General features: G+C 38.4%; 1 long non-coding RNA gene across 1 annotated transcript; it reads right to left on the reverse strand.

Moving 5' to 3' along the window:
• Positions 1-2,387: 2,387 nt before the first annotated feature.
• LOC110724017 lies at positions 2,388-4,561 on the reverse strand. The gene is made up of 3 exons (XR_002511810.1): positions 4,394-4,561; positions 4,122-4,218; positions 2,388-2,691 (listed from the first exon to the last, which is right to left on the reverse strand). It is a non-coding gene; the product is annotated as an uncharacterized LOC110724017 (long non-coding RNA).
• Between the last annotated feature and the right edge of the window lie 8,080 nt (positions 4,562-12,641).

Consider the following 12,641-nt stretch of genomic DNA (forward strand, 5'->3'; position numbering starts at 1 on the left):
TGGTGAAAATAGGAGTTGATGATGATATGACTCCTCAAGGACTGGTCAACTTTCTCACTACTGAATTGCCAAGTACTAGCAATTTGATTTCTTTTTCTGACAAGGATCTACCCCGAGAAGGGGACCAACATAACAGGCCTTACACCTCACTGTGGTGTGTAGGCAGATGAATGTTCCTATGAGCCTGGTTGATAATGGCTCTGTAATCAATGTATGCCCACTCCGCACTGTAAAGAAGTTGGGCATAAAGAATGAAGAACTGACTCCCTCTACTCAAGGGATTCGCGCTTATGATAATACTCGCCGTCAAGCTGTGGGTACTATCATACTAAACATAAATACTGGGGCCATTGAACGTCGCACCAAGTTTCAGGTGGTGGAAATTAAGGCCTCTTTCAATCATGAGCTAAAGGCGATCCCATCATCGTTGCACCAGATTGTGAAGGCCATAGTTGGAGGGGTTCCAATTACCATTGATGCCTCTCCCATGCGCATTCAAGTTATTGACACTCCTATCGTCCATGTCGAACATGACGAAGAAGATGAAGATCTTTGGGGGTTTTCACTCGATGATGTTCTCATGATCGAAAAAGAGGAGAAGTGTCATCTCGACTTCGATCCCTATTCAAACACCAACATTAATGCCGTTATGAAGAAGCAAGGTCATTTCCCTAGAATGACCCTCGAACTCAAAAAGAAAATGGCTAAACTTTGGGGCCATCCTGGTGCACTCAAGAAAGATACCTTTGGCTTGGGATTCAAGCCAAAAAAAGAAGATGTGAAACATGCCCTCTTGAAAATGAAGGCTCGCAATAACGCTCGAATCATGAAGACGGAAATTGCCATGGATCCATATCCATTCATCCTCATGGCAAGTACATCAAAGAAGGGGAAGACTTCCCATGCTATGAATTCCCTGAGCCTTTCTTCCACGATGGGAAGCGTGAACTAGGATTCAAGATGTTCCTCGATTGTGACTTTGTCGATGAAGGAGAAGAACTCTTCACAACTGAGAAACCAGCCCGTCCAAGCTATGATGATCTAAACATTAACCTTCTTTTTGGACTAGAAAAGAATGAATCCAAGTCTACATGCAATGATGATTCCGAGCTCATTCAAGATGTTATATCAAACAAGGATTTTGACCCCTCCGAGTTAATCGTCCAGGTTGATGATATTTCAAAGGGATGGCGTAAGACATTGAGGATCACTACACCAAGCGGAGAGAAGTTGGAAATAACCGCTGGCGAAGGTCCTATGTTTGATGAGTCTGAGTCGTCTAGGTCCGAGTCCGAGTATGAGTCTAAGTCTGTAGACGAGTCCTTAGGGTCTAAGGCCGACCCTATTTATGCTATAGAGTCCAATCCTGAGTCTCTTGTTGAGTCTTCTCTTTCTAGCCCAAATAATTCCGGTGAGGTCGCAGCTAACCTTACCCCTCTTGATGTATTGACCGATGAATTCAATAAAATGAATACCTTTGCTTACGATGTGTGTCATTCCCCTAACCCTGATCAATATTGATTTGCTAATGAAAAAAATGACAAAGAAATAATAAAAGCAATGGAAGAACATGAAAATAAAACGGCAGTTATCAAAGATACAGAAACAATAAATATTTCCAATGATACGACTATTAAAGAAGTAAAAATTGGATTAACACTAAGTAAAGATGAACGCAAAGAGCTAATTAACTTGCTTAGTGAATTTGTTGATGTATTTGCTTGGTCATACCAAGATATGTCAGGAATTGACAGGGATATAGCTTAGCATACGATACCACTCATTCCAGGTATGAAGCCTGTCAAATAAAAGTTGCGCCGTATGAAATCGGATGTGGCTCTCAAAATCAAAGAAGAAATAAGAAAGCAATTGACCGCAGGTTTCATCAAAGTATCCAAGTATCCAGAGTGGACAACAAATGTGGTTCCATTTCCAAAGAAGGATGGAAGAGTTAGATGGAAAAAATGCCATCCGTAACGGGCAAAAACTGTCCATCCGTAACGGGCAATAGCCGTTACGTATACGGCCGTTACGGATGGCCTATCTTATTCGTAACGGGCAGCGTCCGTTACGAATAATAGGTTATTCGTAACGGGCACCTGAAAAGCCCGTTACGAATAATTTATTATTCGTAACGGACAACATAAATGCCCGTTGCGAATAATGGGTTATTCGTAACGGGCAACATAAATGCCCGTTACGAATAATGGGTTATTAGTAACGGGCTTTTTAGGTGCCCGTTACAATAACCCTGTTATTTGTAACGGGCTTTTTAGGTGCCCGTTACGAATAACCCCGTTATTTGTAATGGCTTTTCATGCGCCCGTTACGAATAACGAGGTTATTTGTAACGGACAACTTCTGCTCGTTACGAATACTATGAGATCCAATTAAAAAAAAAATCCAGCTCATGTTGGAAAGCTAGTTGGCACAATTATTTTATCAATATATATATATAGTAAATAATTAACGAATAATTTTTTCAAAAAGAAAGGATAATATACAATCAGCAAAAGCTGCTTTAATTATTTCCTAATAACTAAAACTAAAACAAAGATTACATAATAACGGGAAAAAGGTTCTTGTGGCTTCCTCCGTCGCCACTAATCAAGGGAAATTGCAGGAGCTGCAAATAGTAAACGGCACCTGCAGCACCATCTCCAGCAATAGCTCTAGTGGCACTATTGGCAACTGAAAAGGCATTTGGAAGATGCATCAAACACTGAATCATATACTGGACAACATATTCTAATAATAAATATAATCTAAAACATATTCTAATTAGACTCGCAAAAAAAAAGAACAGTAGAAAACAAATTAATATACTCTAAGTAGACTCACAAAAAAAGAACAACAGAAAACAAATTAACATATATGCAAAATTAACCCAACAGGATCCATCAGTAATCTAAGTAACCCAACATAGCAGCACTCTTGTAATTACAGAGAAAAAGGTGGGAAGATCATAAGAAATGCTCAAATGATAGTTAGTGCACCTTAGCCACCGATATTGGAAGCAAAGCAGATCCACCCTCAAATATACAAGCAATTGGAACCTAATGTTTGCATAAGAAAGAGGCAAATTTTATAAACTACCATACAATTGTTCAAGATGGAGCTTCTCAATCATCAAAAAAGAATAAGTAGAGGAATTAATTACTACAATATTGCTTTTATCTGTGAAAGGGATATCAAGAAGAGACAAAGAGCTCTGAGCATCGTCAAGGACTCCAATATATGATCTACCTTTCAACCTAAAACACAATACCAAAAACTAAAAGCATTATTTTTCAGTTTTCAAAAAAAAAAAAAAAAGCATTATTTTTCAAAAAGACAAGATAGTCAAACCGAAAGACAATCATACAATTCTTGGTAAAAAGTGAAACACAACAATCAAACAAAGTTACAAAGGTTTAAAGAGTTTATTGCTTTTTACATTTGTTGCAAGAAAGTATACTCTAAATTTCCAACAGAACAATGTTGTTATAGAGGATAGACATGAATTAATGTGCATAGTCAAGCTACCATTGAGAGTTATAGCCTGAGCCCTTATTTATTTATCTTTGTAACCCTTTTGCTAGTTCAATCAAAAAGACTTGAGCTTCCTTATTTATTTTACAATCAGTTTACAAAATTCACAGCAGCAACATCAGTCTCACATCCAATTCTATCAATTAAATTAAGCTAACAATCAAGGAAAAAGACTTGTCAGACTGTAACTCAAACTATATACAGATAGATCAATGGCTGAAAATCAATCTATAGACTTACTGCACTACATGGAATAGCAGAACACTAACTCCATACTCACACATATAGCCACAAATAATCTTAGATGTAAACACAAAACCTCATTCTAACAATCACTTCTAGCTGATTGCTATGACTTGAGCAAGCAGACCTCGAAAGGATAAGAGAATGCATATAAAAAAATAGTTTAAACCCATTAACAGAAAAACTAAACAATAACAGGACAACATTAATTAATTGATAAAAAAATCAGCTAAAAAGTCACATATCCAAGAAACTAGCAACTAAATTACCAAATTATAGAAAACAACAAGTCCGCAAGAAAGTAAGTAATGAATTCAGAATATGAAATGAATAGAAAGAGAGAGAACCTTCCAGATTGTAGAGCGGATGGCAAGAGCATCAAGAAGACCCATGGATGCTAACCTTACTCAAATCATTGGTTACATACGAGCTTTAGATAACACCCTACACAGAAATGAGATAACACCCTTTAATCACACGAAAATTAATTGATAAAATTAGACATAATAAATCTGAAGCAATCTTGATGAAGGTGTTTTGTTTATGTAACATTGCTCAAATCATTGGTTACATACGAGCTTTAGATTCATTGCAATGGGTGAACTAGAGTATGTATTACCCAATATACGAAGCACTAGCATGATACCATATATATTCTCCCCTTCTATTTTCTTTTTCTGTCTTCACCTTCTCCTGTCACCTACTCTGACATAAACCTTATGGTGGCCTCCTCTCATTGATCTTGAAAGCACCATCATTACAACCAAGCAGTAAATGCAATTTTCTATCTTCCTGCACATTTGTTCAAGCCATAAATCTTAATATATGTAATGTCATTACTTATAAACACATTAGACAGACATATATAAAGCAATAAACATACATATATAAAGTCTTACTTGACGAAAAACCTACCAACAGCGTATGGCGCGACATTTCAATAAAAAAGTCAAGACTAGGAACATTAAAGAAGGTGACCTGGTGCTTAAGGCGCTTTGCAAAAATGTGTAGGATCCAAGAGGAAAATTCAGACCAAATTGGTCATGCCCGTATATTGTTAAAGCCATCTTGTCCGGCGGAGCAGCACAATTGGTAGACATGGACGGTAACGGTTTCCACAATTTAACCAACTTGGATCAATTCAATAAATTTTATGCCTAGTTGCATGGGTTCATGACCCAATAGAGCTACGTTCGACCTGATTCTTTTTTAAGGATACGTAGGCAACCCCTCAAGGGGGCCCGACCACTTTTAAAAAACATAAAATCATTCCTCCGTCGGTCAAGTAGACCTACAACAAAAAAAAAAAAATATTGTTTGCCTCGCAACGAGAATTTCCACCGTGTCACGATGAAATCTCATATTTTTCCCTTTTTTTTAGTGACGCAGTTTTCACAAATTCAGTTATTTGTTCGACGTTTTTTATTTGCATTCTTCTCTTGCGTCCGACTTCTTGACTCGGATATATATAACAAAAAAAATTATAATTTTTATTTAAGGCGAAAATAATTATGCTATTATTATTAAAATAAATGTGACTACAATTATTGGCATCATGCATCTTATTTTAAAAATTATAAATCATAAAAGCAAAGGAATATTGAACTAATCCTTCTTCACTTTAGGAACTTTCTTCTCTTTTTCAACTAGGTCAGCCTTCACCATTAATGTGTCTTTTGTAGCCCGAACCGTCACACCCCTAGTCGAACTTCCACTCCTTTCACCGTTCTTAGAATTCCTTGGTTGCTTCTCTCTATAAACCATCTTCTCTTTACCCTTCCCTTTCACATAGTTCTTCCTCTTAGGCATTGTAGGAGTCTTAAACTCATTCCCTTGTGTTCTCAAACCGAGACGATCTTTAGGAGGCGCCTTCTTATTTCCGAGACACCCCTTCACATCAAAGTTGCGTGATTCGACTAGATCCCTTTTACTTCTAGGATTCAACCATGCCTTGTTTGCACTAGATAAGGCAGGAGGAGCTTGGTTACTTGCAGAAACGGTCCACAAAGGTCTTCCAATCCTATAAGCCTCGTACTTGTGAACGTTACTTTCATGCAACGATACTTCACGAGGACTATCGTTATAGCGTGGAATTACTTGTTCAAGTCCATACTATTGCATCAATCAAGAAGGACAATAAAAAGTCAGTCTTGAGATACTAGGAACACGACAATACAAAGTATCATTCGTACCAACCATCCTAGTAAGCCTCCACCAAGGCACCACCCAACAAACGGAAAATTCCCTCTTTGCAAAGAAATTCTTTCAATCTTCATCCGACATGTTCACAGAGTAATTCTTCTTCCTGCGGACTAGATCGTTGGGACCATATTTTTCAATATCGTCGGGGGCTTCAAAAAGTTCTAAACGCTCCATCAACCAAATCTGCAAAATAAAAAAAATCAGTCGAAAAAAAAAATTGCAGATTCCACCGTGTCACGGCAGAAGACCACCATGACACGGTGCCTGTTTTGTGTCACAGGGGCTACTCTGAATGCGCTTTTACCTGCACCAGTACCAGAGAGCCCTTCCTAAAGGATTTTCGGTCAGCTTTTGCTTCGTCAAGGCCGCGTAATGTTTCTCCAAGGCACTGGACATAGGAGATCTCCCAGATTCGACATGTTCAAGCACAGATGCTAGACAAGCATGTCCTACCCTACCGTTTGCAAATAAAAGCTTGCTAAACATGCAAAAAGTATAAGCCCTTCTACGTGTACGCGGAGTATTGTCCGTACTCGGTTCTTGCCGACGAGTTGTCGGCTGACAAGCTTGATCTGCAGTGTACACCTGAGCAGTTGGCTCGGATATGCATTGCTCACGTTCTTTCCGTCACTATCTGTAGTGACTGAGGAGAACGTTTCACTATTGGGTTTCTTATTTTCCTAAGTTATTTGGGGCAAGTAGGTAACCTGAGTTGGGCGGAGGTGTCGTATGCCCGTATACTTACAGCTATGGGCAAGGCGACCCGGGTAATGGATTCTGCGGCAGCTACTAAGGTGCCTCGGATCTCCCTTACATGGCACAGTCATATCCTTGAGGTACGTACTTTAAGCTTCTTTCAATTATTATTTTTGCTTTTCTCCTTTATGGTTATCATTTTTCGGTTTTAAGCTTGGGGATACTCGTACCTTCCTTTCTTAGCCCTCAAGATGCTTGGGGCTGCTCTTTTTCCTATCGGCCATCGATTGGTCACGATTAAGAAGAAACGAGCCACTTCAGCCAGCGACTTTCGCCAGAGGATCCTTTTGGCGACTTATGCGTCGGTGAGTATTCTAACTACATGTGCATCTTTTGATTTTTTATTATTTATTTTCTGATGATTTTTCATATGGTTGTGTTTATAAATCGATCTCCGTCCTTGGAGTTTGATCGTCGGAGTTCCTGAGGCTGTCCGGGCTGGCATGATTTATTGTCGTTTCCTAGCCTTTTATCAGGGACTTCCAGTCTTCTAGAGGACGGACGCTTGGTTTTTTGGCGAGCGTGTTCTCCGGAAGTTTGCATTTGAGGAGCCTAGGGTTACCGTGGATCCTCCGATCCGTATGTTACGTCCGGATTTGCTGTCTACCGAGGATCTAACTCAGGCGATCCTAGGTTATCCAGCAGAGTAACTGGTGCTACCGGATGCATCGTATCCGACTTTCATTGCATCCAGGCTGACTCCTTTCCCAGCTTTTGTTCCGGTTAATACTTTCTCTCTTTTGTTATTTATATTTATTTTTTCGGAAATTTGACCCTCTTATTATGTTTATTATTCAGCGAGTTGAGCTAGGTGGTGGGGTGCCTCCTATAACAGAGATCACGTATACCGATGTCGTTGGGTCGGTAATTCGTGAGATCCTTCTAGCAGCGGAGGATGAGGAGGGGATACCGTTTGTTCCTGAGACGGTTGAGTCGGTATGTTCCTTATGCATATGTATTTATATATTTTCATATACATTTTTTCTAACTGTCCTTGTATTTGGAACAGGTTTCGCGAGAGACCATGAACGGCATGGTGAGGACTTTGCGCCCTTTCCGAGCTACTTATCGGAGAGCTCTCATCACTTTGTCATGCCGTGATCATCGGATGATCGTGATAAGTTTATTATATATTTATTTTTCTTTTAACGAAGTTACCACATATTTTATGTATTAATCTTCGTTCGGATTTTGCAGGATGTGCAGCAGCCGCCTGGGAGTCGCCGAGCATCGTGACCTCCTTTGTACACACATTTTTGCTGTACATATGACGTTTTTTTTTGTATGTATATGTCATTTTCTTTTGTTTCCATGTGTACATTTTTTTATTTTTTTACTATATTTTTTATTATTATTATTTTCTTTGTTATATAAAAATTTGCAAAAATTTCCGAGGGAGGGAAGGGTTCCCAACTTACCCCCTTCAAAAAATAACAAAAATGAAACAAAGGAAGAAGAATAGGAAAAAAGAAAGGAAAAAAGGAAAGGAGAAAATAAAAAAGTAAAGGAAAATAAAAAAGAAAATAAGAAAAATAAGAAAATATCAAGGAAAAAGGACACAAGGGTTAGTAAAAGGTATGCGTATGATTTTTCTTAAGATCTCGTGAGATTCCGTCATTATGTAGTCCAAAATATGGAAATAATCCTAACTTACATGCCGCAGTAGAGCAGACGCGCGCAACAGTAGGAGTTGCGCGCGGCCGTCGTGCGCATTTGAATTGGTTGCGTGCGTACGTCGTGCGCAACTCATGAGTTGCGCACGACACCTGCTGGTGAACTTTCCTTCGAGCGAAAATTGCCAAAAAAATTTCCCTCTTGGGTCTATTTAAGCGTGGCCTCGCGTAGGATTTTTAGTATCTCGCATTCATTCGTTTAGTAAGAAGAATCTAAAAAGAATTATTCTCTCTAAATTCTCTCTCTCTCTCTCCTTTTTTTTTTTTTTGAACAATGGTGAAAACCTTTGAACAACGTTTGAAGCAATGGGTCACTTCTCTCTCAACCGAGGACAAACTATCTTTCAAAAATTACCACCTAAACCCTCTATTGAACTATATACAACTAGTGATTAATTTTGATATTCTTCATGCCGCCATCAACCATTGGGACTCTAACCATCATCTTTTCTTGTTTAAAGGGGATGAGATTGTCCCATATCCTAGTGAGTTTGAGGCCTTGCTAGGCTTCCCTACAAATACTCTCCCTGTGACCTATGCGCCTACCTTGTCGAATTCCAAACCTATATTCCAAAGATTTTTTGGTTTGTCTGACAAAGATATGACTAACATTGGAAGTGAAGAAGGCGTGAATTTGATCCAATTTATTGAACACTTCATCGCCCCTCGTGACAACATGACTAAACAACGCTTTAAAATTCGTGCTTTATGTTATTGTCTTGTTGTTAATTGTTTGCTTAGGATAGGCAAAGAGTATGGAGATTATTCCATGGTGTCCATAGTAGAGAAAATAGAGGGATGTCATTCACCCGCTCCTTTTGCTTTTGCGTAAACCGTTCTATGTTTGAATCGCCTTAGGGGAGACCCTAACAAAAACGGTTTCACAGGAAGTCCACTCCTATTACACGTACGTTTTTTTTACGTCGTATTTAAGCTCAAGTCATGAAGTTGCGCTGGAATGGCCAGCGTAATCTTTTACTGCGCAACTGGTTTTGATGCGCGCGCCACCTGCTTGTGTAAAATTGCAAACTAATTTTTTTCTTCTCTATTTTTGTAGATTTGGCTCATGGAGCGTTTGCGAATTGTTGATCAGCCACAAAATCTTGAGGCTAATGGAGTAAGGACATTCCCTGGATGTCGAATTCTTTACAAGAATCAAAATGAAGACGAATGGACGTCATTTTTCTGTCACGGGGTTCCCAACATACGCTTTGTGATTCCTTGGTGGAGCAAAAGTAGTATGGTTGGAAATAGCTTTAATTGCCCTTATATTAGGCTTCTAGGCCTATCTAGTACTACTTATATCTTTCCTTGCTGGGTAATGAGACAATACGGGATGAAACAAATTATTCCCCTGCAAGATTCTGATGCCCCTAAAGATGTGATCTTTAAACCCAAAAGAATTCCTCGTTGGATGGAATATTGGTCCAGTCTTCCTAGATGGGTAGTACAAAATCCTACTGCGAGTATTGTATTATATTCCTTTTACAAAGTTTGGATGAATGCAGCGGATAAGGGCGAATTAAACAAGGCTCGATCTTAACTTCAAGCCGCCACAGCTCGCAATCCACCTAAGCCTTTGATGCATTCGACCACTACTACTCCTTCTATTGGCCAAAACAAAGGAGTGAGAAGAAAATTAGACTTCTCATCCCCTAAGGCTCGTTCGAAGGAAATAAAAAGGAGAGCTCCCTCCAAACCCACGCAACAAGGTGTGAAAATCAAAGAACCTTCACCAAATACTCCCAAGAAAGCTCCAATCGTCAAAGGGAAAGGAAAACATGTTGCAAAGGCCACAATCCCTATATTGAAGAACAATTTTTGGGTGAAAAAGAAGAGTGTAGGGGAAAGCTCCAAGGCTTTTGAAAATACTGCGATGGAAACTACTCCATCATCCATGACAATCAAGGACATAGTAAAACCTTAGAGCAATTTTATCATTAATTTAATTTGAATAAAGTGTAATCACTACTATTTTTTTCTTTTTTGCTTTTGTCATTTACTATCTAATTCAACAATGTCTCTCTCTTTTGGATTTTGAATGAAATAAAAATGAGCTTTATTTTTTTTTAGTTTTGATATGACCGAATCATAAAGATTGCCTACGTATTTAATACGAAATCAAGTCTTTGCGTAGTTTTTCTTTTTTATTTATTGTATATTATTTATTTTTCTTTAATCTCTTGAATAGAAATTAAACGAAAAAATTAATCAAACTTTGTTTTAAAAAAAAACATTCAAATCAAAGTTTATTTTTTTTTTAATTTTCTGAGTATATGTTATATTTAAGAAACACCCTCTTTTTGTCGCATGTAAAAGTCGAAACTTTTTTTCAAGCATAAAAAATTCGGGTTCGTAGTTCTTCGTTAGGTGTCGCGCGCAACATTCGAGGTTGCGCGAGCCTGTCGCGGGCAACAAAAGTTGTTGCGCGAGCCTGTCGCGGGCAACAAAAGTTGTTGCGCGTGACATCCGCGCGCAACTATTCGAGTTGCGCGCAACACTTGTGCTACGAGTGTTAAATTTTGTATTTTTTATTTTTTCGCATTATTACCCCCCAAGTGTGAAGAGTTTTTCGTGATGTTCGAAAAAATCTGAACACTTAGAATGATCTTATTAATTTAAATTAACCCCCAAGTGTTATGTGCTTTTCCGTGTTATTCGGTAAATTTCATAGCACTTATAATCTTTCGATTGAATGCTAAAAATGATTTATTTAATGAATGAACGAGTTTATCCGGGTTTCATATGTAATATTTTTTAAGTCGGCCAATGTGTATTAATTGCCGAATTTCATCTCCTCTAATATCCATTAATCTGACGGCTCCTCCTGATAGGATTTCAATTACGCGAAAGACCTATCCAATTAGGCTTGAATTTCCCTCTTGGATCGGTTGTTGGACCCCTAACCTCCTTTAGAACAAAGTTACCTTCTTTGATATTTCTGGGTTTTACCCTTTTATTAAAATGACGTGCAATGCGCCATTGGTAGACTTGTATAGGATGCAAAGCTCTTAATCGTCGTTCATCGAGGAATAAAAGCTCTTCATACCTTGTTCTTACCCATTCAGCTTCCGGTAGCTTACTTTCAAGTACGATGCGTAGGGATGGTATTTCCAGTTTGATTGGTTGAACTGCGTCCATTCCAAAAACTAAGGAGTATGGAGTTACCCCTATTGATGTTCGTATGGACGTTTTATAACCCAACAATGCAAAGTGTAGATTATTTGGCCAATCTTTATAATTTTCTGCCATTTTCTTAATGATGACTGTTATGTTTTTGTTTGCCGATTCTACAGCTCCATTCATTTGAGGTTTATATGGAAATGAATGATGATGTTTTACTTTATAACGAGTTTAGAGGGTCTTAACTTCAGCTTTGAATTAAGATCCTTGATCACTAATTAGTTCATGTGGAAATCCATATCTACAAAATATGTTTTGTTCGAGAAACTTTGCGACATTTTTAGAAGTGATATTCACGTAAGAAGCAGCCTCAATCCACTTGGTAAAGTAATCGATGGCTACTAATACGTACTCGTGCCCTCCTGCTCCTGTTGGAGAAATTTTACCAATTATGTCAATTCCCCAAGTTGAAAAAGGCCAAGGGGAAGTGAGGTTGTATAATTCGGATGGTGGAAGGTGTTGTAAATTAGCGAACATTTGGCACTCTGGACATTTTTTGACATATTGTATGCAATCATATTCCATAGTAGACTAATAGTACCCTTGTCGTGAAATTATTTTTGCAAGCATTTTACCATTCATGTGAGGTCCACAAACACCTTTGTGAGTATTTTCCATAAGGCGTGTGGATTCGGGTTGGTCTATACATGATAAGCTTTGACCATTAGGTCCCTTTTTTGCATAATTGACCATTTACTAGACCGTATTGTGTTGCAAGTATTCTTAGGGCTCGTTGGTCTTTCGATGAATTATTTCCAGGGTATGTGCTATGGGTAATATATTGGAGGATATGATCATACCAAGGATTATCTCCTTCGGCAAATTGATTATCATCCCTTGGGAGATATTTAAAATCAATATGTTCAAAATGTTCGATGAGTTGCTTTAGGTGTGCTTGGTATAATATCATTGTGGAGTTCTTTATTTTCCATTTTTTCAGTATATGATTTATAATCAAACTAGAATCTCCATATACCTTTAATAATTACACACCTATGCTAGCGACTGTTTCTAATCCAATAATGCACGCTTCACATTCTGCGACATTATTAG

This window comes from Chenopodium quinoa, unplaced genomic scaffold (assembly GCF_001683475.1).
Source record: "Chenopodium quinoa cultivar QQ74 unplaced genomic scaffold, ASM168347v1, whole genome shotgun sequence".
Classification (NCBI taxonomy): Eukaryota; Viridiplantae; Streptophyta; class Magnoliopsida; order Caryophyllales; family Amaranthaceae; genus Chenopodium; species Chenopodium quinoa.